The sequence below is a fragment of the Triticum aestivum genome, chromosome 6B, assembly GCF_018294505.1.
Source record: "Triticum aestivum cultivar Chinese Spring chromosome 6B, IWGSC CS RefSeq v2.1, whole genome shotgun sequence".
Classification (NCBI taxonomy): Eukaryota; Viridiplantae; Streptophyta; class Magnoliopsida; order Poales; family Poaceae; genus Triticum; species Triticum aestivum.
Window position 1 is genome coordinate 507,421,001 of NC_057810.1, and position 11,245 is coordinate 507,432,245.

Genomic DNA, 11,245 nt, shown 5'->3' on the forward strand with positions numbered 1-11,245 from the left:
GGGCCGGTGGTTCGGCCGGTGGTGGCTGGCGGCTCAGGGGGGTGCAGGTTGAAGATGAACTGCAGGCCCTCCCTAAACTACATGTCAAGTGCCTCTCCGCTACCATTGCGTTTAGTTTCGACAGTAGCATTCAGATTCCACAGTAAATTTCAGTTTCGACCATTAAGTTCAGAGTCAATAGTTTTACCTCATCTATTATAGTCAGGTGGTTTTTGGTGATGTTAATTTTACATCCATTTTACATCATCTATTGGAGATGCTATTAGAATGCCACTTGAGATTGACGATGTCTGTCTTGTGCTGCTTCAGCCTTGACGTCTTACGGCTCACCGGAGCTGCTCCAACGATAGAACGATCCATCACAACAGAGTAGTGCCCTGGACGCCGTCTACAGATTCCTCAGATCTTCCTCCACACCTCTGACAGCCACCTCTTCCTCAACTGCTTCAGTGACCAACCCAATGATGCTGAGGTTGACACGGCTACGGCAAAGAGGTTGTACACTTGTTGCATCACTTATTACTATACATTCACGTCGATCCATTAGGGCTATTTCGGTTCAACGGAAAAACATAGCAATAGGGAATTTTCCAATGGCACTCTACTATTCAATTATTCATGCATTTTGTTGAAAGGAATGAAGCAAAACATCCACCTGGACCTACTTTTCAAAATTCTATGCATGAAAACAAGACCAAGTGCATTAGTGCCAGAATAACATTCTAACTGTACACGCTTTCATATGGTTTCTCTTTATTTTGGCCATGTTTCTTTGCATTCCTCTACTCTTCCAATTCCTGTAAACCAAACACCCAAGTTGACAGAAATCCTGTGTTTACAAATGCTCTGTTTACCATGTGCATTTTCCTATCCTATTCCGTTTTTTTTCCTATCCCTGCGTTTTAAGAATCATGCAAGCCAAATGAGCCCTTACAGAATTACTTCAGTTACAGGTACGTGTCGAAGGGAACTTTGTGTGGTTTGTCCTGCTCCTGCCGCGATGTCGTCCACCTCACCTGAGCTGCTCCATCAATAGAAGCATCCACCAAAAGTAGACATCACGACTCCTGACCATCTTTCGCCACCTCAGATCTCCTTCCCTATCACCGGCGCCCACCCCAACTACATCACCATCATCGACTCAGCAGATGAACCTGAGGAGTACACTGGTCCACAAGAGAGGTCACACTCTTTTGTTTCTGCTTATGTTATGCATTGCTTAAACTTACCTGCTACTTTATCATCCTGTTCAGCTCTTGGACTCCCAACTCAGGTCCAAATTAATGTTCAAACTTGAGTTCTAAATTAGTTGCGGGGAACATATCAAGGCAACAATGAATAGTATGTCTGTCTAATATCTGGTTCACCTAGGGTATGCCTATGTTGTTCATCTTGGTTGGGAAACAAATAGTAAAGCAATCATCATCTGTCTTTTTATTAATTTAAAGCAATCATTAGTCTGCTATCATTATTTTTGGATCCATCCACTGGTTGTTACCATCACTCTAAATTTCTGCATGCTCTCCTTACATAATCTCACCATATTTTTTCGTATGCATGTTGGATATTGTACACAGTCATGCTGAACATGTAGAGAAAAAGAGAAGAGTTTTGCGTGGCTATACAATGTCATGCAGACATCGCTCCATGGTGGGTTCAATGGCAAACCCTCCCCACCCCTCTCCAGATTGTAATCCAGAGGAAGATATCTGTTCTGAGGCGGATTCAGACGCCGCTGACCACTCCTATTTACCCCCAAGGTGTTTGCTCTACTTTGGCATGATGATGTTAGTCATATCATGCACATGTCGCCTTGTAGTGCCTACTTTTGACAACATATATGTCATCTGCTTAGTTTAGACATGTTTTGTAATGCCACCTGTTTAGTTTCTATATCATATATGGGAATTGTGCAGTCTCATGTCTTTTAGCCAGCCATAATATATGTGAAATGTGCAATGCCATCCTGTTTAACCAGGCATCATATATTTGAATCATATCTTGCCCATCCTTTTCTTCATTACATTTCCATTTGTCGACAATGTTTGTACATTAAACTACTCTTCCTGTGAATCAGCCATTTGGGTGGGAGATGGAAAAATCTGGAGTGAAAACAAGACCTTCAGAGCAGACAGTGCTACCTGTCGAAGCAGATCTCTTGTTGGGTCCCGATAGCTCCTCAGAGATGGATTCAGAGACAGATGACCAGTCCTATTCTCCTAATGAGGTGTATGCTCTAACTTGGCACGGTTATACTGCTCATAGCATGCATACGGTGTCTTGCATTGCATAGTTTAGACATCATATACACAATATTCAACACCATGTTCTTAGTTCAGACATTATATCGAATGCCCTTTGTTTAGCATATAAATCACATATGTGAATTAAATGATGCGATCTTGATTACTTAGATAACATGTAGGTGAATTATGTCATGCGATCCTGTTTAGTTATTCATCATATCTTTGAATTATGTTATGCTATGCTATCCAGTTTAGATAGACATCATATATGTGAAATTATGTCATGCTATCCGTTTTAGTTAAACAATATACATGTCAACTATTTCATGCCCTCTTTTTTCCACACTATCTATTGCATCTGTCTCTCATACAATGTCTGTACATTCAACTATGTTTCCTGTTTATCAGCCATTTGAATTGGAGCGGGTGATGCCAGTATCTAGCGGAATAAAAACACGGTCTTCAAATAAAACAGTGCTACCACTTGGTGGAGATAGCACCCCGGTTGTACATGCACAAGAACCAGCCCTGCCACATAGAACCCAAACTCTTGCAGATTGTACCTGTACTGCGATGGACAGAGAACCAGCTTCACCAAATCTAACCCCAACCCCAGCCGATAGTAACCCAGTTCCTGTTGACACAGCACCATCTCCACCACAGAGCTCCCAAACAAGAGCAGTTAGTAAGATAGCTCCAGTGCCCAAAGGGCCAGTACTATCACGGCAAACCCCAACTCCACCAGTTAGTACGCCTATTCCTGTGGAGGAAGCACAACCAGCCAGTCATAGTTTAGCATCTATCGCATTTGATGTTGTTAAATCGTATGTGCATATCTTCCCATCTTGGAAATATTATACTGAAGATGAAGGAAAATGCCAGTTGCAGGTGTTTGTCCAGGAGTTATGTGTAAGTAATGTTATTCATCGCAATTACTTTGCTTCGTCCCATACATCCTACCTCCATGATGGTTATAATACAACAAATTTTCCCATTTTTCTATAGAGAAGGACCGATTTGGAAACTCAGGATGAGGTAACCTGTGCTAATACCTCTGCTATCTTCAAGAATGCTTGGTGGCAATATCAGAATTACCTGAAGAAAATGTACTTCACCGGCAAAGAAACTCATCAAATTCCCTTACGTTCTCCTGAGACACATTTACTGGATGATGACTGGGAACACCTTGTTCTGTACTGGTCCCGAACCAAGAATGTGGTAAGGTCTATGAGCTCATTTTGTATTTTTAAGTATTATATTCTTGCGTCTTACTGTACTCTGTTCATGTAGAACAAGTACCTAAACCTGGAGAACAACTGTTCTAATTTAAGATTCCATTGCTATCATAGTTCAAAAAAGCGCTAGGCGTTAATTGTGCGTTTTGCCACCGCCTTGCACTTTACTGACCAAAGCGCATGCTTATGCGCAGTTATGCACAGATTAAGAATAGTTATGTGCAATGCGTTTTGCCAACGCCTAGAGCCTAGGCGCGCTTAAGCGCTCACTTAGGCGCGCCTTTTTAACTATGATTGCTTTGCTCTTGTATCACTGTATTTACTGATACAAACTTATTTTTAAATTGAAGGATCCAATCGAAACTCCAATGGCATAGCAGGTATGTTCACACATGTTTCTTTAACAGGTTTGCTCTTATCAATAGCTCTTTTGATTTCAATTTCAATTGTGTATACAGTTGACTTTCATATCATGCACATTACTAGCATCACAACAGAGCCAATAGTGTTGTTGTACATGTAGACCCGTGGTACCCATCTGAAATCTTGTTATGCCGTGTAGTTTCCCACGCTTTGTATTCTTTCACTTCTGCTTTGTCTTGAACTGATATGATTTGAACCGTGTCTCTATTTTGATTTGGCAAGACAATGCAGTGACCATAGGACATAGATATATGTTTGTTTGATGCTTTTATTATGTACTAGTACTTGGCAATAGAAAACTTGGTAGTTTAATCCTGTCCAGATGAACTGGTTCACTGAAATGAGTTTCATATACTAGTACATGCTAAACTTGTTATGTGTCTGCTTGTTTCTTCTTTTAGAATGCTGACAGAATATTGGGGAAGAGTGCCTTATTAAGCAATGGTAAAGGAAGTAATGCAGATAAGGTTCAGGATAGTGACACATCCTTGTTGGTCTCCAACAAAGCTGATAAAATAGCTAAGGAAGACTATCTTGAAGACAGCGATACAACCCCAAAGTCCTGTCTTGGTTCAGTGTTCGAATTACTAGCCATTAACGCTTGCACAAGCTATTCGAACTCACTGTCTGAATCAGTTCGGTTTCTTGAGTCTCAACTACAAGCTGAACGACATCGATCAGCTGTGCTGCGACAAGAAGCGGAAGTCCCTGGAGCATTCAGATGCATACTTTCTGGTGCAATAGCAAGCATTGGAGGATTTTAGCGCCAAACATGACAAAGCCAATCAGCTTGCTAAGCTTATTGCCAGCATGGTGGATACCCAGGATAACGTTTCTTGAGCTCTTCTGAAGTTGTTTCAGTTATGCTCTTGTTTTGCTGCCGCGTTTATTTGCACTGGTGGCCAATTTTGACGGTCAGTGTATGTAATATGCTGCTTTGTTCCCTATATTTGCACTGGTGGCGAACTTTGATGCCAAGTGGATGTAATATGTGTAATAGCGGTAATAGGCTAGCCTTAATTGCTTGCTTATTTATTTCCTTATTATCTTGTTTAGTTGTTTGCTTGTAGTCACTGCAGTTCTTTTTCTGTGTTTTTCTAGTGGCCACAGTAGCCTATTTTTGGTAACTAGGCCAAAATAATCATGGCAACACACGGACTGTTGTAACCATGGGCCTCCTACAGGCCGTATGATCCATGGGCCTTCGTTCGGCCGTAGGACCATTGGCCTTCTATATGGGCCGTAGGATCCATCGACCTTCTATACGTGCCATAGGGATCAATGGGCCTTCTACGGGCCATAGGGTCCATGGGCCTTCTATGGGCCGTACTATCCATGGGCCTCATACGGGGCGTAGGATCCATGGGCCTTCTACGGGGCGTATCATCATTTCGCCAATCATGGGCCATACTATTCGTGGACCATAACGGGCCGTTAATAGGCCGTATTTGATAACTCTATTAAAACAGCCCAACGGGTTTTTTTGACATGAAAACGGCCCAATGTATTAACGTTCCGCAAATGGGCCGACTGTAACGACGGGCTGAATTTGGCCCACAAGCAGAAAATGACAGTAACCGGCTGTATGTAACCGAATGCTGCAAATGAGCCCAAGAATCAATGGGCCCTGAGAAGGCCGAAAGATAACTTGGGCTGGAAACGGCCCAATGGAATAATGGGCCGTTAATGGGTATAAAGTGATACACTATTCATTATGGGACAGTTTCACCACGGGCCGTTAATGGGCCAAGAGTTACAAAGGTCCTCATATGGGCCGAAAGAAGTCATGGGCCACACATGGGCCGGAAGTTAAAACGGGCTGAATCATATTGGACGGCCCAGATGACGCTACTGGGCCTAATTCAGATAGGGCGTAACGGGCCCTGGGTTAGCGGGCTGTAAAATGGGCTATATGCGAACAAGCCGTTAACAGGCTTTCCATGGGCCGGCCCGCCACCTTTTGACCAAGTCAAACATGCCGGCCTTTTCACAGGAATGGGCCTCTGTTGGGCCGTGCCACGTGTCGCCGTATCATAGGCGCCTTCGGTCCAATGAGCGGATGACATCTGTCCCAACTATGAGCCGACACGTGTTTCCTCGAGCCAATGATGATTTTACACGTGGAAAATCCCCATTGGTCAGGGCTGTTAACGGGTTATCGGATCCAAAACCCGACCCGATAGCTTAACGATGTTCCATTATGGTGGATGCCACGTGTCGGTCACCCTTGACGAAAGCACTTCTGTGACGCGCAATTTATCGTCATGGAAGTGGACACTTCCGTGATGATAATTTTGGTAATGTCATGGAACACTTCTACGATAGCACAGGTATGACTATCTTGATTCTATCATAAATTTTTCATGGATGTACATGCATGACAAAAAACGCGACCTACTGTGACAAACATGTATCATCACGGAAGTGTATTTTTTTGTAGTGCTTGTAAACACCTTTCTCTATAATTCCCTTCAATAAGCTGTTTTCTTGCTCAAGTGTAACTTGGCTAAGAGAATTGTTAGTGGAATCAAGAGAACTACTAGAAGCAACAACATTGGATTTAGCATGATGATTGTTGTTACTACTAGAGGAAGAATCTTTCTTGTTCTTGTTACCAGACTTGACTTGAGGCATGTAAGTATATAAGAAGAACTTTTCTTGCGAAGATCACCATTGATAGACTTTAAAAACTCATGTTCTTGCTCAAGGTTGAGCTTTTCAAAACGTAATTTCTCATGAGTCCTTAAAAGTTCTCGATGATCTCCTAAGATAGTTTCATGAGCTAACTTAAGAGTGTTTAGTTCTTTAGTTAGAAGCTCAATCTTCTCCTTATCATTGTCATTCGTTTCATCTTGATTAGCATGATTATTTGACGTTTCATCATAGTATTCATCACTAGAGTTGTCAACAAGTAAATCATCATCACCTAGCAAGTCATCTTCATCACTATTGAAATCAACATACTCGGGGTGTAATACCTTTGGGCCTTTAGGCATGAAGCATCTTCCAAGTCCTTCATTTGGTGAGTCAAATATGTCATAGGAGTTGGTTGACACAAGTGCTAGACCGGCAACACCTTCATCTTGAGTATGTTCTAAGTCGGAGTGATAGATTCTCTCGGAGTGATGGTCGGAGTCAGAGCCGGATAGCCATTCACCAACATGAGCCTGATGTCTTTGTTTTGTGTAGCTTTTTGATGATTTGTCCTTCCTTTCCGAATCCTTGCTTCTCCCAGATGTTCTTCATTCACAATGATCATCTCTACTCCTTCTCTCTCTTGGTGGTGATTCTTCTCTTCTAATTCTTATCTTTGGTGATTCTGCTCTTCTTTTGTAGGGTGCCGTACACTCATTGGAATAGTGTCTGAGTCTTCCACAATTGTAGGAATTATGCTCACGACTAGAAGATCTTTTTTCATTGTAGGACATTGACTTGGAACTTCTTTCCTTGCTTCTACTCTTGTAGAACTTGTTGAAGTTCTTCACCATTAGGCTCAATTCTTCATTGAAGGTTTGTTTCTCACTTGATGATGTGGGAGCTTCACATGAGGATTTGTAAGCACCACTTGACTTGTTGTGGAGCTCTTCCTTATCCTTGAGTGACATCTGATGAGCAACAATTCTTCCAATGACCTCCGTTGGCTTGAGAATCTTGTAATTGGGCATCATTTGGATCAATGTGCACACGGTATCATATTTTCCATCCAAGGCTCTTAGGATCTTCTTGATGATGAATTTGTCGGTCATCTCTTCACTTCCTAAGCCAGCAATCTCATTTGTGATGAGAGCAAGCCTAGAGTACATTTCAGCGATGCCTTCACCATCCTTCATCTTGAACTTGTCAAGTTGACTTTGAAGCACATCCAATTTGGATTCCTTGACGGAGTCGGTACCTTTGTGCATGTCAATCAAAGTGTCCCAAATTTCCTTTGCATTCTCAAGACGGCTGATTTTGTTGAATTCTTCGGGGCACAATCCGTTGAAGAGGATATCACAAGCTTGAGCGTTGTATTGCAGCATCTTGAACTCTTTCGTGCTAGCTTCATGGTTCGGTTCTCTCCCATCAAAGAATTCACCTCGCAAGCCAATACACACAATAGCCCATACGACAGGGTTATGTCCAAGAATATGCATTTTCATCTTATGCTTCCAACTAGCAAAATCAGTACCATCAAGGTAAGGACCTCTACGGTGATAATTTCCCTCACTAGACGCCATACACTCCTAGGTTGTGAAACCAAGGCTATGACTACCAAAAGCTATGGAAATCAAAGCAAATGGAGACCAAAGCTCTGATACCACTTGTAGGATTGAAAGTATGTCTAGGGGGGGGGGTGATTAGACTACTTGACCAAATAAAAACTTTGCCTTTTCCCAATTTTAATTCTTGGCAGACATTAGCAACTTAGCACAAGTCAAGCAATCAACCTACACATGCAATTCTAGAGTATAGCAACGGAATGTAACACAATTGCATATGAAGGTAAAGGGGAGGAGTTTGAGGAGGAAAACACAATTGGAGACACGGAGATTTTTGAGCCGTGGTTCCGATAGGTGGTGCTATCGTACATCCACGTTGATGGAGACTTCAACCCATGAAGGGTAACGGCTGCGCGAGTCCACGGAGGGCTCCACCCTTGAAGGTTCCACGAAGAAGCAACCTTGTCTATCCCACCATGGCCGTCACCCACGAAGGACTTGCCTCACTAGGGGTAGATCTTCATGAAGTAGGCGATCTCCTTGCCCGTACAAACTCCTTGGTTCAACTCCACAATCTTGTCGGAGGCGCCCAAGTGACACCTAGCCAATCTAGGAGATACCACTCTCCAAGAAGTAACAAATGGTGTGTTGATGATGAACTGCTTTCTCTTGTGCTTCAAATGATAGTCTCCCCAACACTCAACTCTCTCTCACTGGATTTGGATTCGGTGGAAAGAAGATTTGAGTGGAAAGCAACTTGGGGAAGGCTAGAGATCAAGATTCATATGGTAGGATTGGAATATCTTGACCTCAACACAAGTGTAGATGGTTCTCACTCAGAAAATGTAAGTTGGAAGTGTAAGCATGTTCTGATGGCTTTCTCCATGAATGAAGAGTGGGTGGAGGGGTATATATAGCGTCCACACAAAATCTAACCGTTACACACAACTTCCCAATCTCGGTGGGAACAAATTGAGAAACTCGGTCAGACTGATTAAGCAAATGATGTGACCATTAGGAGTTTCGGTGGGACCGACAAGCAACTCGGTAGGACCGATATGGTTAGGGTTAGGGCATAACTAATCTTGGTGAGACTGATTACACAAACTCAGTGAGACCGATTTTGGTAATAAGCTAACCAGAGAGTTGGTCAGGCAAACTCGGTGGGACCGATTCGCTCATCTCGGTGGGATTGAAACATTACGAAAGGGAAACAAAGAGTTTACATTGCAATCTCGGTGGGACCGATCGCTCATCTCGGTTGGACCGAAACGTTACAAAGGAAATAGAGAGATTACAATCCCATCTTGGTGAGACCGAGATCCCTATCGGTGAGACCGATTTGACTAGGGTTTGTGGCAGTGGCTATGACATCTGAACTCGGTGGCGCCGGATAGAAAGAATCGGTGGGGCCGAGTTTGACTTTTGGTTTAGGTCATAGGTGGATGTGAGAAAGTAGTTGAGGGCTTTGGAGCATATCACTAAGCATTTTGAGCAATAACCTCATTAAGTAACACCTCATCCCTCCTTGATAGTATTGGCTTTTCCTATAGACTCAATGTGATCTTGGATCACTAAAATAGAAAATGTAGAGTCTTGTGCTTTGAGCTTGAGCCAATCCTTTTGTCCTTAGCATTTTGAGGGGTCCACTTTTCTCATCCATGCCATGCCAATCATTGAGCTTTCCTGAAATATTTATCTTGAAACAGCATTAGCTCAATGAGCTATATGTTGTTAGGAATTACCAAAACCACCCAGGGATAGTTGCACTTTCATATTGTCTGTAGCAATATGCAACTTTCGAATACTTCTATAACTCCAAAATTCGGAAATAAATTGGTGGATGTGAGGAATTTGTCTATTAATCTTCTTCAAAAAGAATCAACCTCAAACCACTCTTCTGTAAAACATGACAACTATTCTCGTGAGCGCAAAAGTTTTTGTTTTTTACAGCAAGATCGCAAAGACTTCACCCAAGACTTCCCAAAGGTTCTACTTGGCACAAACACTAATTGAAACATGAAACCACATTTGACCAGAGGCTAGATGAATTATTTATCTCTAAATAGGAGCAAAAAGCAAAGTACAAAAATAAAATTGGGTTGCGTCCTAACAAACGCTATCGTTTAACGCCCCTAGCTAGGCATAAAAACATGAATAGATCTAGGTATTGCCATCTTTGGCATGTAATCCATAAGTGGCTCTCATAATAGATTCACAAGGCAATTTAATTTTCTTCCTAGGAAAGTGTTCCATTCCTTCCTTAACGGAAATTGGAATCTAATGTTTCCTTCTTTCATATCAATAATTGCACCAAAGAAAGGCCTACCAAGAATAATATGGCATGTAGGATTGCAATCTATATCAAGAACAATGAAATCTACGGGCACATAATTACTATTTTCAACAATACGAACATCATTAATCCTTCCCATAGGTTTCTTAATGGTGGAATCCGCAAGATGCAAATTTAAAGAACAATCATCAAATTCATGGAAAACCTAGCACATCACACAAAGTTTTTGGAATCGTGGAAACACTAGCTCCCAAATCACACAAAGCATAACATTCATAATCTTTAATCTTAATCTTAATAGTAGGTTACCACTCATCATAAAGTTTTCTAGGGATAGAAACTTCTAGTTCAAGCTTTTCTTCAAAAGATTGCATCAAAGCATCAACTATATGTTTAGTAAAAGCTTTATTTTGATTATAAGCATGAGGAGAATTTAACACGGATTGCAACAAGGAAATACAATCTATCAAAGAGCAATTATCATAAATATATTCCTTGAAACCCAAAATAGTGGGTTCATTGCTACTTAAAGTTTTGACCTCTTCAATCCCACTTTTATCAATTTTTGCATCTAGATCTAAAAACTCTGAATCATTGGGACTCCTTTTAACTAAAGTTGACTCATATCCAGTCCCATCTTTATCAAGATTCATACTGGAAAACAAAGATTTAATAGGATTCACATCAATCACTTTTAGATCTTCATCATTATTATGTAGAGCCTCCGGTTTGGCGGCCATCTTATCAACTAAGGTGGCATGTTTATCCGAAATTTGGCCTACTATTTTTTTAAGATGAGCAAACTAAGATTTCAATCCATAAAATTCCTTAGACATATCATCGAGC